This window comes from Felis catus, chromosome B2, assembly GCF_018350175.1.
Source record: "Felis catus isolate Fca126 chromosome B2, F.catus_Fca126_mat1.0, whole genome shotgun sequence".
Lineage (NCBI taxonomy): Eukaryota > Metazoa > Chordata > Mammalia > Carnivora > Felidae > Felis > Felis catus.
In genome coordinates this window covers 70,170,661-70,186,926 of record NC_058372.1, presented here as the reverse complement: position 1 = coordinate 70,186,926, position 16,266 = coordinate 70,170,661, and positions in this window count along the sequence as shown.

Here is a 16,266-nt window from a genome sequence, read left to right as displayed (position 1 = left end):
AAGGAAGAAGGAAGAGACCAGAGCTTCTTGGTGTTGCATGAAATCTCTCACAGAGGAAACAGCCAAAGTGAATCCCAGGTGCAGGCTAAGGTGTACTTTCTTCAGTGACTCATTTATTATTGCAGGAAAAAAGGCTTCCAAAACAACACCCTTCCAAATAGCCAACGTGTGATGACAAACAGGGAGAAACAGGGACAGGTAGAAGACTTGAAAGATGAATTACTGTCCCTACGTTAGTCAACCAAAATGTTCTTTAAACGACGTTGTTCAATATTAAGAGGCTATGGAGCCAGGGCACAAGCAAGGACAAGAACCAAATCACCCTATTGATGGTTTTCCACATGATGGAGTGGAATCTATCTGTAGATGTCTTCTTAGCCCCCCAAATGAGACTAATATTTAGAAATTTCATTACTTCAGAAAGAGTATTATTAAAATAGAGTATAAACAGAGGTGCCTGGGTGGCTCAGTCAGTTGAGCGTCCGATTTGGCTCAGGACGTGATCTCATGGTTCATGAGTTTGAGCCCCAGACCAGGTTCTGTGCTGACAGCTCAGAACCTGGAGCCTGCTTCAGATTTTATGTCTCTTGCTCTCTCTGCCCCTCCCCCACTCATGCTTTCTCTCTCTCTCTCTCAAAAATAAACATTGAAAAAAATTTTTAATAGAGTATAAACAAAACATTAAATACATGTTGAAAATTATTGATATTTCTCCATTTCATATTTCATAGATGGTGCTATTGCTAATGACTACATATAAATGTGGATAACTGAAAATTTGTAAACAATATTTTTAAGGATAATACACATATTACATACTGTAAATGAACACACAAAAATATTATACAATATTTGGACTCTAGCCTTCTCTCAAGGATTTCACATGTTATTGGCATAGTACTTGGGGTTTCTTACAGAAATGAAAAATTTAGGGATTTCAGGAGTGCCTGGGTGGCTCAGTCAGTTAAGCATCTGACTTGATTTCTGTATAGGTCATGATCTCATGATATTGAACTCAAGCTTCATGTCGGGCTCTGTGCTAGTTATAGAGCCTACTTAAGATTCTCTCTCTCTCTCTCTCTCTCTCTCTCTCTACCCCTCCCCCACTTGCATGCACACTGTCTTTCTCTTTCAAAAAAATTTAGGGATTTAAAGCTAGAAAAATATTTTTGCTGTACAGAGATTTCTGTTGTAATGGCATATTTTGAAATGGGATTTGACTGGCATAATGAGAAATAGCTGCTATAAAGTCATACCCTGAATCTAAACACTGAAGAAGAGAATATAATTTTCCCATGTTGAGTGAGAGCAATCATTCATCTTACTTCACTTTTCACTCTGAAGAGCTCAAATCTCAATTGAATGAAAACTTCCATAGAAAACTGTGTGGTAGGGAATCAGGGCTCTTCTGCCATGTTAAATGCCTGGTTCCTGAGGGAGACATCTATCTTCTCTGCTTCAGAAATCACCTGACATCTGTGAGTGGGTCTAGACCTGCTGGCTGGTTCCCAAAGCTTTCATTCATTTTTCACTAAGAAAATGTAATATTAATATAATTTCAGGCTACATGGAATGAGTGAAATAGAGTACCTTCGTGTAGTGTGCATACTATTGGCATTTTTATTGGTAACATTTCTTAGCCCTAACTTTAACCTCATCCTCTTACTGCTACTCAACAAGATACAGCAGTGTGAGCATGAAGTATTAATCACCTACCTCCATATTAAAACTATGGAGCTATTCCTTATGTTGTGAAATAAATATTGTGGGGAGAATTTTTTTTTAGCTAACTGGTAAGGAACTTGGCCACTGTGGAAGTTTTGGAAAATGTATTCATTGTATTTAATGAGGAAATTCATTCATAATTCTACCACATGAAGCTAGCCTTCATTAGCATCTTGGACTTTTTTTGAAATTTGGAAATAGCCTCTTGTATCTAATAGTAATCTACTTAAAAATTTTTTTAAGTGTATTTAGTTTTTGACAGAGAGAGAGAGTGAGAGAGAGTGAGCATGTGCATGGAGGAGAGGCAGAGAGAAAGGGAGAAAGAGAATCCCAAGCACGAAGAGAGAATCTGACAGCACAGAGCCTGATGGAGGGCTTGATCTCACGAACAGTGAGATCGAAACCTGGGCCAAAATCAAGAGTTGGATGCTTAACCAACCGACCACCCAGGCACCCCAACAGTAATTTTCTTTTTAATTGAATTGATAATAAATATTTCATATTGTTCTTCACAAACATGACTTTAATGGTTTCATAGTATTCCATTTTATAAATGTACAGTAATTTACCGGACAGGTCACTTTTGTTGTAAATTTAGCCTTTCTCCCACATTCCAGTCTGCTGTAATAGATGTCTTTTTACCTAAATCTTCTTGAACATGTCTGGATAAATTTTCTTAGTGTCTCCTCAGGATAAATTTTCAAGTAGGATGACTAGATATGAGGGTACAAACATTTCTAAATATCACAAATACACATTTTGAAACTCTACTGATTTGAAGTATTTTTATTACTATATTTATACATGCATTTTCTGTTTCTTTCAACAGAAATATGTGAGGTCTTTTGATGTACAAGATACTGTACTCAGTTCTAGGAGTACATCCCTGAATATGATAACTGTCTCTTACATCCAGAATTCATATTCTACTGAGAAAGACATAAAAGTAAACAGCCAATTACAATTCAGAGAGATAGCAGCAATGCCAGGATATCTACCCGTGATAGCAAGTGGGTAAATATAGTTTTAGGCCCAGGGCTACAAAATCATGAGAAACAGCCTTCATGTGAGGCGAAAAGGTAGGTTTTAATTAAAGTGATTAAGAAAACAAATTTTTCTGATAATAAATTATGAACTCTAGTGGGCTCAGTGAAAGAGTTTCAAGATTTGAGGAAAAACTAGAGAGAGGGTTCAGCCTTTTTTGTACAGAGAAGGAGCAATGAGGGTGACTTGAGAGTCTGTGGATTTTTGTGTAGCAACATAAATGGATCAAAGGGTACAATCAGATTAGTTCCAGTGGTGAGCACACTGGGATTGTTGGGTTTCTAGTGGAAGGACTCCCTGCATCCTGAGGAGAAGGAAGTTTTCTTTAAAGCACATTTAATATCAGAAAAACAAGAATATTTCATGAAAATTAAAAAAAATAAAATAGTCTTTCCTTTAGGATTCTCTCATCAGCATAACCTTACTTCCTGTAGTGTATTATCTAACTTTATGGCATTTGGAGGCACCTTGTTGCTCTGGCTTCACAAGAGAAAGAGCTATTCGATGGGAGGAGAATCCTCTGCTTCATTTTCACTCTGGGATCCTTGTTCTACCAGAACTGTATATGCAAAGATGACTCCCTTTGAGGAAATTCAGAGCTCCACATTTTTAACTCTATCTATCATAAGCACAAACAGCAGAGGCAGCAGAGTCAACAAAGGGCAGAGTTTGGCCTATAAAAATAACCAAGAAAGTGAGCAAGGTTCATAGTGATGTAACTGTGTTGTTAACCAAAAAAATAATTTTGTAATGAATTTTTTATACAATTGTCAATATACCATAAAAATTAGAAAAGAGGTACCAAGAGATGTCCAATGAATCATTTCATGCCAAACATATTTTTCCCTGTCCCTATTATGTAATAGTAGCCCTATATCCTCCTTATGATTGGGGTCAATTTTCTCTGCCAGGGTGTTACCATGCCTTGTATGTTGCTCCCTTGGTTGTTGGACTCTTGCTTTGCCTATGGTAGAAATGTTCCCTTTGGTGAATGAAGTCCTTCACAACTATAGAACATAGACTTGTGTGAAGATGGGTATCCAGATTTTCTAAGTAGGCCACAGAGAGTGAGACTAAGCAGGACCTCTCCATCTTCCACTTCTTGGATCCTGGACCTTTGTGTTCTACCTAACGGTAAAAAAACAAAACAAAACAAAACAAAATTGTTAATTTAGGATACATACTACATCTTGGAGGATATTTCTATGTTTGCATGGTGTCTTCAAGCTGGACCTTTGAAAGGCCTTTATATTACTCTGTCAGGTGATGTGGTATGTTATAGGACTAATTGATGTCATGTTCGTATGCCCAGTGTTCACCTTCTGTTCTGTAAAGTGGATTGCTTAGTCAATGTTAGATGGGGTAGAATATCAGATCAAACACTCGCTAAGCCCTGAGATAGTGGAGCTGCCTCACTCACTATATGTTAATGAATTACTCCCTCTTCCAAAGGGTAAGACGTTCAGTGTAATCAAATGGACACTGAGGAACTACTGACCTACTAGAGAGATGGTGCCATTTTCATGCCTCCAGATGGTAGGTTGGACATTTAGTATTGGCAGCAGCTATGTATGCGTTGGTGAGTGGAAGATCATGTTTTGGGAGCCAAGTATAAATCCTCTGTCCCTACTCTCATGATAATTCCATTTGTGTTCATATTGTACAAGTACTAGAGTGGATGATGACAGAAGTTGAATAATATTGAATAGTTGAATCATTATGTCTACTTGGTTATTTAGTGCTTTTTCTGGTGGTGGATATTCTCTGGCAGGGAATTACAAATGACACAAAGATCCTCATACTTTGTTCACTCTCATAGCTTATTCACATGCCCCTGTCCCCAATCTTTCAATTTTTTTTTCTTCCAGGCCCCTGACCAACAAACCAAGCTATTCTCTATTGTCTGTAAATCCATATATATATTCTTACCTCAGGCTGATTAATGACCAGATGCACTGCCCAAAGCATGGCCCTTTGGAAGAATTGCCCCTGCTGCTGTCTTTCAGGGACACAAATAAGTATGGCTATAATGCAGCAGTACTTAATTTTTGGCTTATGGCAACATTACAGCTGAACCATCTGCGAACCAACATCGCCCTTTTACCTTCTTTGTCAATTGGGAGCTGAGGGAGAGAAGCCATGATACAGTAAATGGCATGGGGTCTCTGCAGTTTACTTGTGCTCTCTAGTCTTAGTATACCCAATTCCTTATGCACCATTTCCATTTTATGATGGGTTGCTACTGCCCTGCCCAACAATATCATTTGATAGGCTGGGAAAAAACTCAAATAATACAGTTCTGGCTGCTTGTTCACTTGATCTATGTCTAACAGGATCCAGTAGTTTAGCAGTAATGGTTTATTCAATGGTGTATAATTTCTGTTAAAAATGGCATGGCCTTGTTCTAGGACCCTAGGGACCTTAGTTGTGACTCTCCCACTTATTGTCATAAATTATATGCAACATTGTTCACTACTAGTGCCTCTAAGACCAGAGGGTCTTCTCATTCATGTGGTTCATCTGAAAAGACTGCTTGCATTACAGCTTGGACCCCATGAAAAGCTCACCACCTTCCATGTTACTTGGTCAATGTGTTGCAGCAATATTCCCAAGTGTAAATTAGTCTGCCATCACTATGTGAAGAGGCCCATCATATCTTCTAGTGGTGGAAGATGCCAAATGTGATCATTTGAATTTTACTTTGAGAAGGGAGGTTATGCTATGCCCTGATGATGGGACCATTAAACATTCATTGATGAGATAGGTATCTGAATCTTTGTAGAATTTATCTTTAACCCTGTGGAGTACATTTATGTTACCAAGGCCTCCAAGATACCTCTCATTTATTATTATTCTTTTCTGATTAAAATGATGTCAGTGTGATGTTCTGCAGAAGGTCCATGATAGATGGCCTAGGTAACTTCCGGCTATTTTATGACAGAGGGTAGAAGCATTAACACAGCTTTGGGGCAAGACTTCAAATGTATACTGTTGTTTTTTCCACTTAATGTGTGAACTCTGGTTTTCTTTTCTGGTAATTTTGGAAAATAAAGCATATAGAAAACAAATGCCTCATGTTACATTCCTAAGGCTGTGTTGTTGATCTGCTTTAACAAAAACACCTGGTAATCTGCTTAAACTCACCTGACTGGCCTCTAATATTTGATGATGTTATCATCCTCATTGCTATCAGGAAGCATTTTCTTAGATAGCTCTTGACATGATTCTAATGTGTTGCCCAGTTTAGGAGCCATTGACTTGACATATTATATAATTTTGACTTTAGATATGACATTGTATCTTGCTTACTTATGTAAATGGAAAAGACTATCTAAAAATTGTACTGATTATTTTCAATCAATTGTTTTGAAATAGTTCCTGGTTGAAGACTTATCACAGAGTCATCTACTGATCAGGAATACCTATTTTGGATTGTGCTGGAATCATTACATGTTCTAGGTTCAGTTTGCTACAATAGGCAACATTATGTTAAATAGTACAAATTGCAGATTAAAAAAAAATATAGGTCTTTCTTAAGAGCTTTTTTCCTATCAGTTTCTCCCCCATGATTTTTGTATATAATACACATTTTAAATATAAGTAATCTTATTACTCTCAGTCCATTTCCTTTTATCGTACTTAACATTTATTTACCATCTGTTGAGATTATATGAAGATATATTCTGTCATTTCATGTGTTAACCTGTTTCTCTCAATTTGGGGTAATATATAAATTAGGTAAATTCACCTATGCTTTTCTCCATTTTCATTGATGATACTGCTGAACAGGAAGGGGCCAAGGGCACAACCTTGCAGTTTACCTCCTTGATGGTGATAAATTTCCATTAATCAATACTTTGGGGGCTGCAGTTGCTCAACCAGCATGATCCACATAATTGTTCTGTCATTCAGCTCACATTTGCTTTGTCCACAGGGAATCATCAGTTTGTCAAAGGCATTGCTGAAATGGAGAGATACTTTGTTTACAGCCTTTCCTTTGTTGCATTAAAACAATCATAATAGTTACCCTTTGATAAGGAGCTTGCTGAGCACTTTACTTAAATTATCTCATTTAAATGTCATCACATTTAATGTTGCTCCTACTAGAAATTAGTTTCATTTCACACATTAGGAATCTGTGGGTAAAAGAGGTTTAGTGATTTGTCTCCTGTAGTTCAGCCTCTGGATTCTTTTGACTCCAAAGAATGTTGCCAGAATAACAATTGTATCAAAATATTAATTGATAGGTAAAAATCTCAAATTATCATTTTGTGCAACTTAGAGTTACCACTATCATAGTTCTACACTTTTTCTCTGTTTTATAGTTCTAAATTTCTGAGGTAGATTCTAATTCCCTTATATTCTTAAAATTTTTACAGGAAAAAAAAATAAAAAGGAGAGATTCCATTTAGTTAGTGCCAATATTTTAAATAAACCCATTCAGAGAGACACCACTGGGGGGAAAAACCTTCCAAAGGGATTCCTGAAATTGACTGGAAATTCCAATTAAAATGAAATAGATTTATCTTGACAAATACTGCAATACTAACAACAATTCTCTTGGTATGAGTACTGCTAAGAGATTGATGACATTCCAGTGACTTTGTCATGTGTAATAAAAATCAAACATTTGTCACCTATGTTATTTTTATTAGATATTTAAAGGTATTTTTATAATAATTTCCTTAAAATTTTCATTGTTCAATTCATTTTAACAATCACAGCATAGACTGTAGCATTTCTTGCACTTATTTTTATGGAGTTGTTAAATCTTTTATTCCTATTCAATAATATGTTTAGTCAGCATCTTTTCAACTAGTCAAAAAGGATATGGAGAACAGTGAACACAGGTTTTAAATGTTTTTGTAATACCCATATCCTATTATACAATGCTTTGCCATAAGAACAATTAATTGTATTGGAGTGGCTGGGTAGCTCAGTTGGTTAAGCATCTAACTCTTGATTTCAGCTCAGATCAGGATCTCATGGTCTGTGGGATCAAATCTCTAATTGGGCTATGTGCTGACAGTGTGGAACTGGCTTGGGATTCTTTCTCCCTCTCTCTCTGCTCTTCCCCCACTCATGCTCACTGGTGCTTTCTCTCTCTCTCTCTCTCTCTCTCTCAATCTCTCTCTCAAAGTAAGTAAATTTTTTAAAAAGAATAATTAATTTTTTAAATTTTGTTTGGGACCACATCTGGTTTTCTGCCATATAAAATTTTTGTTAATTACTAGTTGGAATGCTTTTTATTTATCTTACTTTATTTTATTTTTTATATTAAATATAATTTATTGTCAGATTGGTTTCAATACAACCCAGTGCTCATCCTAACAGGTGCCCTCCTCAGTGTCCATCACCCACTTTCCCCTCCCCCTCACCCCCTATCAACCCTCAATTTGTTCTCAGTATTTAAGTCTCTTATGGTTTGCCTCCCTCCCTCTCTGTAACTTTTTTCCCCCTTCCCCTCCCTGATAGTTCTCCGTTAAGTTTCTCAGGATCCACATATGAGTGAAAACATATGGTAACTGTCTTTCTGCCTGACTTATTTCACTTAACATAATACCCTCCAGTTCCATCCATGTTGCTACAAATGGCCAGATTTCATTCTTTCTCACTGCCAAGTACTATTCCATTGTGTATATAAATCACATCTTCTTTATCCATTCATCAGTTGATAGGCATTTAGGCTCTTTCCATAATGTGGCTATTGTTGAAAGTGCTGCTATAAACATTGGGGTACAAGTGCCCCTATGCATCAGCACTCCTGTATTCCTTGGGTAAATTCCTAGCAGTACTACTGCTGGGTCATAGGGTAGATCTATTTTTAATTTTTTGAGGAATCTCCACACTGTTTTCCAGAGCAGCTACACCAGTTTACATTCCCACCAACAGTGCAAGAGGGTTCCCATTTCTCCACATCCTCTCCAGCATCTATAGTCTCCTGATTTGTTCATTTTAGCCACTCTGACTGGCATGAGGTGGTATCTCAGTGTGGTTTTGATTTGTATTTCCCTGATGAGGAGTGACGTTGAGCATCTTTTCATGTGTCTGTGGGATGTCTTCTTTGGGAAAGTGTCTATTCATGTCTTCTGCCCATTTCTTCACTGGATTATTTGTTTTTCGGGTGTGGAGTTTGGTGAGTTCTTTATAGATTTTGGATACTAGCCCTTTATCAGATATGTCATTTGCAAATATCTTTTCCCATGGAATGCTTTTTAAAAACATAACAATAAACATAGTTATTTCTATTTTAAAAATGAGTTACATTGTTCTGCCTGAATTCAATATGCAGAGGGAGCTCCATAGTATTTAAACATTTTTCAAATTTAATATTGACTAGGAAAAAAATCTATTCTATATAGAGTCAGACCTAATCCCTAGGTTATCATGAAATATATTTCATAAAATTGAGGGGAAAAAAGACATGTATGTAATGTTAGTGTTATATATTTTAAAGGAAAATATAACTAAATAAGGATGGGGATTCAAAATTTTGTCAACCAATTTCCAAATCGTAGAAAGTCCATATATTAGGAAACAGGTAAGCTTAAAAATTCAATTCTCTAATAAATTTGTATATAAAGGAACTATAAGCAAAATGTGGACAGAATATTTGCAATAGTATTTTCTATAGCAGTTTTCATGAAATTTGAATGTATTTGCATACCTGGAGTATTTTAGAACAGGACTTAATGGATTCTTTCACATGCTAATATGTATTGTAACTTTCTCAGAAAAGTATACAGTATGCAGTAATCCTCATATTTATTTAACATTAGAAATCTTATTCTCAGATCATTTTTATAGGCCAATGATACACTTTGGGGAATGCTGCCTTAGTCACGAGTAACATGCAGGTGTAAGAATGATGTTGGGGCACCTGGGTGGCTCAGTTGGTTAAGCATCCAAGTTTGGCTCAGGTCATGATCTCACAGCTCATGAGTTTGAGCCCCACATCAGGCTCTGTGCAGAAGAGCCTGGAGCAGCCAGATCCTGCTTTGGACTCTGGCTCTGGCTCTCTCAAAAATAAGTTTTTAAATTTTTTTTTTTAAATTTACAAAAAAGGATTGATGTTAAGATGGTCACAGCATACCTAGCTTATACGTGTGTAACATCATAACCCACTATAACAGTATTACATAGAGTAGTAATAATAACATGGAAGGGATAGGTCTACTTTTGGGGGAAGGTAGTGAACATTAATAAATGACTGTAGTAGTCATATTTTATTACTCTTGCTAGTAAGGGATCTTGCATACATTACATACAGGAGGAAATGGAGGATCCAAGAAAATTAAGTTTTTGGAGAACATACAGTATGTTTAAATCCTGGGGCTCTAAAAGAATTTTGAGATATAGTCTTGGTGCTATTATCAGAGACTTTTGAAAAATTGTGGAAAATATAAGGGATGAGAAGTGGGTCAGTGTGGACCAGAAATTTGAAAACAATCAAAAACTGAATTTAAGAAGATGACATTGTGGGGGCACCTGGGTGGCGCAGTCGGTTAAGCGTCCGACTTCAGCCAGGTCACGATCTCGCGGTCCGTGAGTTCGAGCCCCGCGTCGGGCTCTGGGCTGATGGCTCAGAGCCTGGAGCCTGTTTCCGATTCTGTGTCTCCCTCTCTCTGTGCCCCTCCCCCGTTCATGCTCTGTCTCTCTCTGTCCCAAAAATAAATAAACGTTGAAAAAAAAATTAAAAAAAAAAAAAAGAAGATGACATTGTGTAAGTCACATAACCTCTCTTGGCATTAACTATGAAATGAAGTAATTATTCTCAATCGTTTCTAGGGTTTCTTCCAGGACTGACATTCTATGTTTTTGTGTTTCTAAAATTTCTGTAAATTCCTGGCAAGAATTAGGATACATTTTTAAACAGATGGAGTCTGTGTTTGTGTGAGTGTATGTGCACTTAAAAAGGCATATGAGTGACTGATGGGGAATTTCTGGGTTAGTGTGGTGCCAGACTAGACAAACACAGTCTTCCAAATTTTTGCTTAAATACACATGGAAACATGCACAAAGAAAACAGCAGCAAGAGAACTTGGAAACTGCATAAAATGAATATTATACACAAAATCCAGACAGAGTCTACTGACTGAATTAGCAATGTAATCTCTTAACCTAAGTGGGGTAAATGACTTGGCAAAAAGTTAAGAAAAATAGAGGCTGGCTACACCTGGCCATATAGCTTAAAGACACAGGCATTATATTCTTCAGATAATTACCTGGCCATCCTCTAAACCTTCTGAAATTACCCTTGCAACCATCGAGAACCAGAATCATGCCACCATCATATGCTTCCCTTTGTCTGTGTCTCTTCAGATTCTTCTTCTACAATATAAGATCTCTAGATGTGGAGGAGTCAAGAAGGGACTTAATTATATTACGGGATATTAGTTTAGTGAGGGCAAATGTTAAAAGGCAGAGAAAAAACTATCATCGTATGCCACAAATGTTTGCAGTGACCTGTTTTTCAGGTCTTGGAAGGTCTTGCATCCTATTTTAAAGACTTTTGAAGAAACTGAGAGCACTTCTTCCATTACTCAAAACTCTCCTCTTTATGCTTACTTTTTGTCTTTCACTTCAAAATCCCCCTCAGATATAGCAATTGGGATTAAAAAGCATCCACCTAATGCTTCTCTAGAGTTTTTATATTAAATTTTGTCAAGCTCAATATGTGTCAATTAGAAGAATCAGGGACATATATATATATATATATATATATATATATATTTTTTTTTTTTTTTTCTCCAGAGAAGAGAGGAGGAACCAAAGGAATATACATTTAACCCAACATGAGAATGAAAATTCTAACATAAGTTTCTGATAATGGAATAAGTCTTTAAAACTTCTAAGTCCCTATCACTGGATATTTCCGTTTGAGGATGGATGGCTTATCAGGCTGATAGGGTAATTCTGGCAGTCAATGAGACATTTAATTATGAATGGATAAAGAAGATGTGGTATGTATATATACAATGGAATAGTATTCAACCATCAAAAAGAATGAAATCATGCCACTTGCAATGGTGTGGATGGAGCTAAAGTGTATTAAGCTAAGTGAAATAAGTCAGAGAAAGCAAAATACCATATGATTTCACTCATAGGTGGAGTTTAAGAAACAAAAAATGAATATATAGGAATGGGAGGGGAGAGAGAAGGGAAACAAACCATAAGAGACTCTTAAATACAGAGAACAAACTGAGGATGGAGTTGATGGAGGGGAGGGGGTGGGTGATGGGCTACATGCATGATGGGTATTAAGGAGGGCACCTGGTGTGATGAGCACTGGTGTTGTATGTAAGTGATGAATCATTGGGTTCTACTCCTGAAACCAATATTGCACTGTATGTTAACTAACTAGAATTTAAATAAAAAACTGAAAAGAAAAAAATGAGACATTTATTTAAACGACTCCAAAGTCTGTTCTAATTCTAACAGCTCAAGAATCAATAAATGACCACATAATTTTGTGTCTTTCCTGTATGCTTTAAGAGTGCAATGTAAATCAAACTGAAGCTGTCTATTGGAGATTGTTGTTTGGAGCTAGTTGAATATCCATGAAGAAAGTTAAAAGCTTGCATGGCACAACTGTGACCCATCACTTAAACAAACCTCAAAACTATTTAATATGCAGCCATACACCCATAGTACCCAAGAGTGTCTAATCAGTGATATATAATTTCAGTGATAATCTGAATTACAGTAATATTTAATTGAGAGGACAACTACAACAGATCCATCAAGAGCTGAACGTTGGAGGTTGGAAGACAGTTGCAAAGACGAAACCAGCCTGGTATATACCAATCACAAGTATGATGACTTACTGCCGCTATAGCCACATGACACATTCAATACATGGTGATGCAAACAAGAAGGGGGAAACATGTTCTTGCCAAGATAGAATAAAGCCATGTCGTTAATGTATTGATCACAGTAGTGTGATCGACAAATGCCTCTTAGTATAAACAAGGAATAGGTTTTCACAATTTATCTGATACAAATTCCCAGTATTAACTGTGACTTTGTAAAGAATACAGGACCGCAAGTCTGTTTCTGTGACAAATCAACTGCAGGAACGTGGATGAGTCAGTTAAGAACTATTGCCTCAGTTTCCCTAACTGAAAACTGAAAGAGATGGAACTTGATCAGTAATTTATTTTACTTTGACAAAGTTTCCATGATCAAATAAGTATAGGAAATTGTATAGAATATTTAGTGGCATATTAAGATTTTCTTAGTAAAGAAACATGTTAAATATTTTGCCTCAGACACCTCTACATTTTTAGCAACTCTCCCCCCTTCTCCCCATCCCTCCTCTTCTTCTGCCTTCTCCCTTTTCTTCTCTTTCCTCACATCCCTTGTCCTCTTTTTCCTTTTATATTCTATTTTTAATTTTCTGTTTTCTCTTCTTCGTTAGTATCCTATTTTCTCTGAAAAACTCTTTGGGAATTTTCAGAAATTCTCAGTTTCAGATATTGATGTTATGCAGTGTATATTCCAAATCTCTGAAACAAAGCACCTATGAGCCTATCTCTCTACTGTAGAGAGATGTAGGACTTGAAGAATTCAAAATTATTTTGATATTTAAAATTTACAGGAGGATGGTTTTCTGGGAAACAAATCCTGTCCAAGTGCTGCACCCAGATTGTTCCTACAGTCTGGAGACTGGTGACCAAGGGAGTCCCATTGGACTACATCAGGACCTAGTTTGTAGGGCCATGCAGATTGTGAAGTTTTTAATTTTAATGAAGTCCAGCTTATCAATTGTTTCTTTTATGGATCATGCCTGAGGCTGTTTGGGGCCAGAATTTTTCTCATCTGTGAGCAGACTGATGAGGAAATTATATTCATTGTCCTAATGCTCTATTTTATTGTATCTTATCCTATCATATTATCATATTACATGATTAAATGCCCCCACGCCCCTTTCTCTTTGGTAAAATGAATACCAGTATCACTACTCCATTAAAAAGTGGTCTGATAATTCTAGCCAAGACACTAGCTATGTGGTTAGAGTAGTTAGTCCAAAGGGACTAACAAGATCAAGGTTTCTTGTTCTGTAGAGCAGAATACAGGAAAAGCAATTCAGATATGTTCATGCTAAAGTCCTTGAAAAGAAAGAAGAGTCAAAAGTTGGAAATTAAATTCAAATGCCAGCTTCACAAAAATGAGACAAGAATAGGAGCAGCTGATGAAAAAACTCAAGATTTCTCCTAAGTAATTGGTTACTTTATTTTTTTTAAGTTTATTTATTTATTTTGAGAGAGAAAGTGTGAGCTGGGGAGGATGAGAGAGAGAAGAGTGAGAATCCCAAGCAGGCTCTGCACCAACAGCATGGAGCTCGATGTGGGGCTGAAACACCCAAACTGTGATATCATGACCTCAGCCAAAGTTGGATACTCAGCCAACTGAGCCACCCAGGTACCCCAATAGTTGGTTATTTTCATCTCATTTTGTTCCTTCTTCTGGTATGGAAATGGGCCAGGCCATCTTCAATAGTCAAGATTGGGAGTCATTCATAAAATGTATAGTTACATGATATATATTTAAATAAACATGTCATATTTATATAATTTTATGAGATGATTGGTAGAAATACATATGGAATGGAGTAAATGTAGAAGATATGTATTGTGAAGCATTGTACACTAATTTGTTTGACAAATGAGAGTCATAGTACTTGAATGCAGATTTGTAATTGAAAGGAGGTTATTAGCAAATTCCAATTAAAGGAGGTAAAAAGTCAAGCAGAGCTTGTGGAACATTTTTCTTTGTCTTAGGACTCAATCTTTGTGATAACTGAAGAATATTAATTTTTTTTTGAAATATAAAAAAACCTCATGAGTATAACAGTTATACCTTATTATCCAGGACAGTATTTTATTTCTCATAATGTTAAAAATAACATCATTTGAACAGTTTTCGCAGGATCTGTTAATTTTGAACAGAGAAGCAACACAGTTGATGAATACATATATATGCTATATAATGTAATTCTATATGAAATTCATAGGTGTATTTGATTATGCAAAACAAAGCAAGACACCACCACCAGAACACTTCTTATTTTAAAAATGGTAAAAATAATATTCTCATGCATTAAACATTGTAAACTAAAAGAAAAATAACATAAAATTTACAATGGCTATTATCAATGAAAAAATTCCCATTTGGAATACAAGTATATACTGACATACAGTAAACCCATTCATCTACTCTTTCTGCTGCAGAAATGATCTGGGATTAGTTCTTTAATCCTGATCTATACACATGAAAGACAAATTTTGTTTGTTCATTGCTGAACTGCTGATCACAGCCACATTAGCTGATTGCTTACTTTGTATCAGCCTTTGCTTTCTGTCCCTACAGTAACAGGAGGCAGTGGTTCTCCCTGTATTACTGATGATAAAACTGGGGATTCCATAGGTTCAGTCACTTGCCCAGGGTCACACTGTCAAACTTGTCTTGAAACTAGATCTGTATAGAACATTGACTCTTCACAGATACTCTGTATTGATCTACTCTCTGTATTATGCTAGCAGCAATTTTAAAAATTAAAAATGAAAAACCAGGGCTCCAGTTACAAATATGTATCTTTATTTTGGTCAATAGCAGAGGAATCTCTGGGATCCTGATGACCGTATTAGAATATTCAGTGTTTCTCAATACAGGGTCGACCTTACTGACTCTTTATGAGACTGGAAGTAACATTTCATTTTTAGGTTTCATAGTGGTGCTTTAATATTTGCTCTCACTGTCTAATTTCTACCCTTTGCCTCAACATCACTGGCATTCCCTTCACCTCCAGTACTATTCTCCTTATCTCTTCTGAAGTATATCTTACCTTTCCTTCAAGGTCCATTTTGGATACCACTTTTTCCATTAAAATTCCCCCTTTCCCTTAAATAAATGTAAACTTGCCTCTTCCCCAAATGGAGAATTAGTACTTTCTCTTCAGTATTTTAAATTAATTGCCTACTGTATGACAGGCATGTGCTAGAGGCAAAGGATTTTTTTAAAAGCTGGAAAACGTGGTCACTTCCCTCTAGGAAATTGCATTTTGGTGGAGAAATAGATACATAAACCAAAAATTGTGATAAATGGCATGTACTAAAATAAAAGTGACCATGGAATTAATTGCCCAATCTGGATCATTTTTGAAAGTGAAAGGGAAAATTAGTAATTATGCCTGGAAAACAGGCATGACCTGGGACTATCCTGGCAAATCCAAATGTGTGGTCACACTATGTTTATGAACCTGTGTTTCTGGTGAAGATGATTATAGAAAGAGGTGTGGTTAAGCCTTCTATAAAGAGAAGCTTATAATGTGTACAGCTTTCTGTCTCATATAACTTCCATTACACGCACACCTTACTTTGCCACCAGATGGCAAGAATTTTGAAGGTGGGCTTCAGATCCTATTCATCATCTTATGTCCCACTGTGCTCACAGGACACTTGCTTGCAGGTGGTCACTTGATATGTGTTGAGTGGA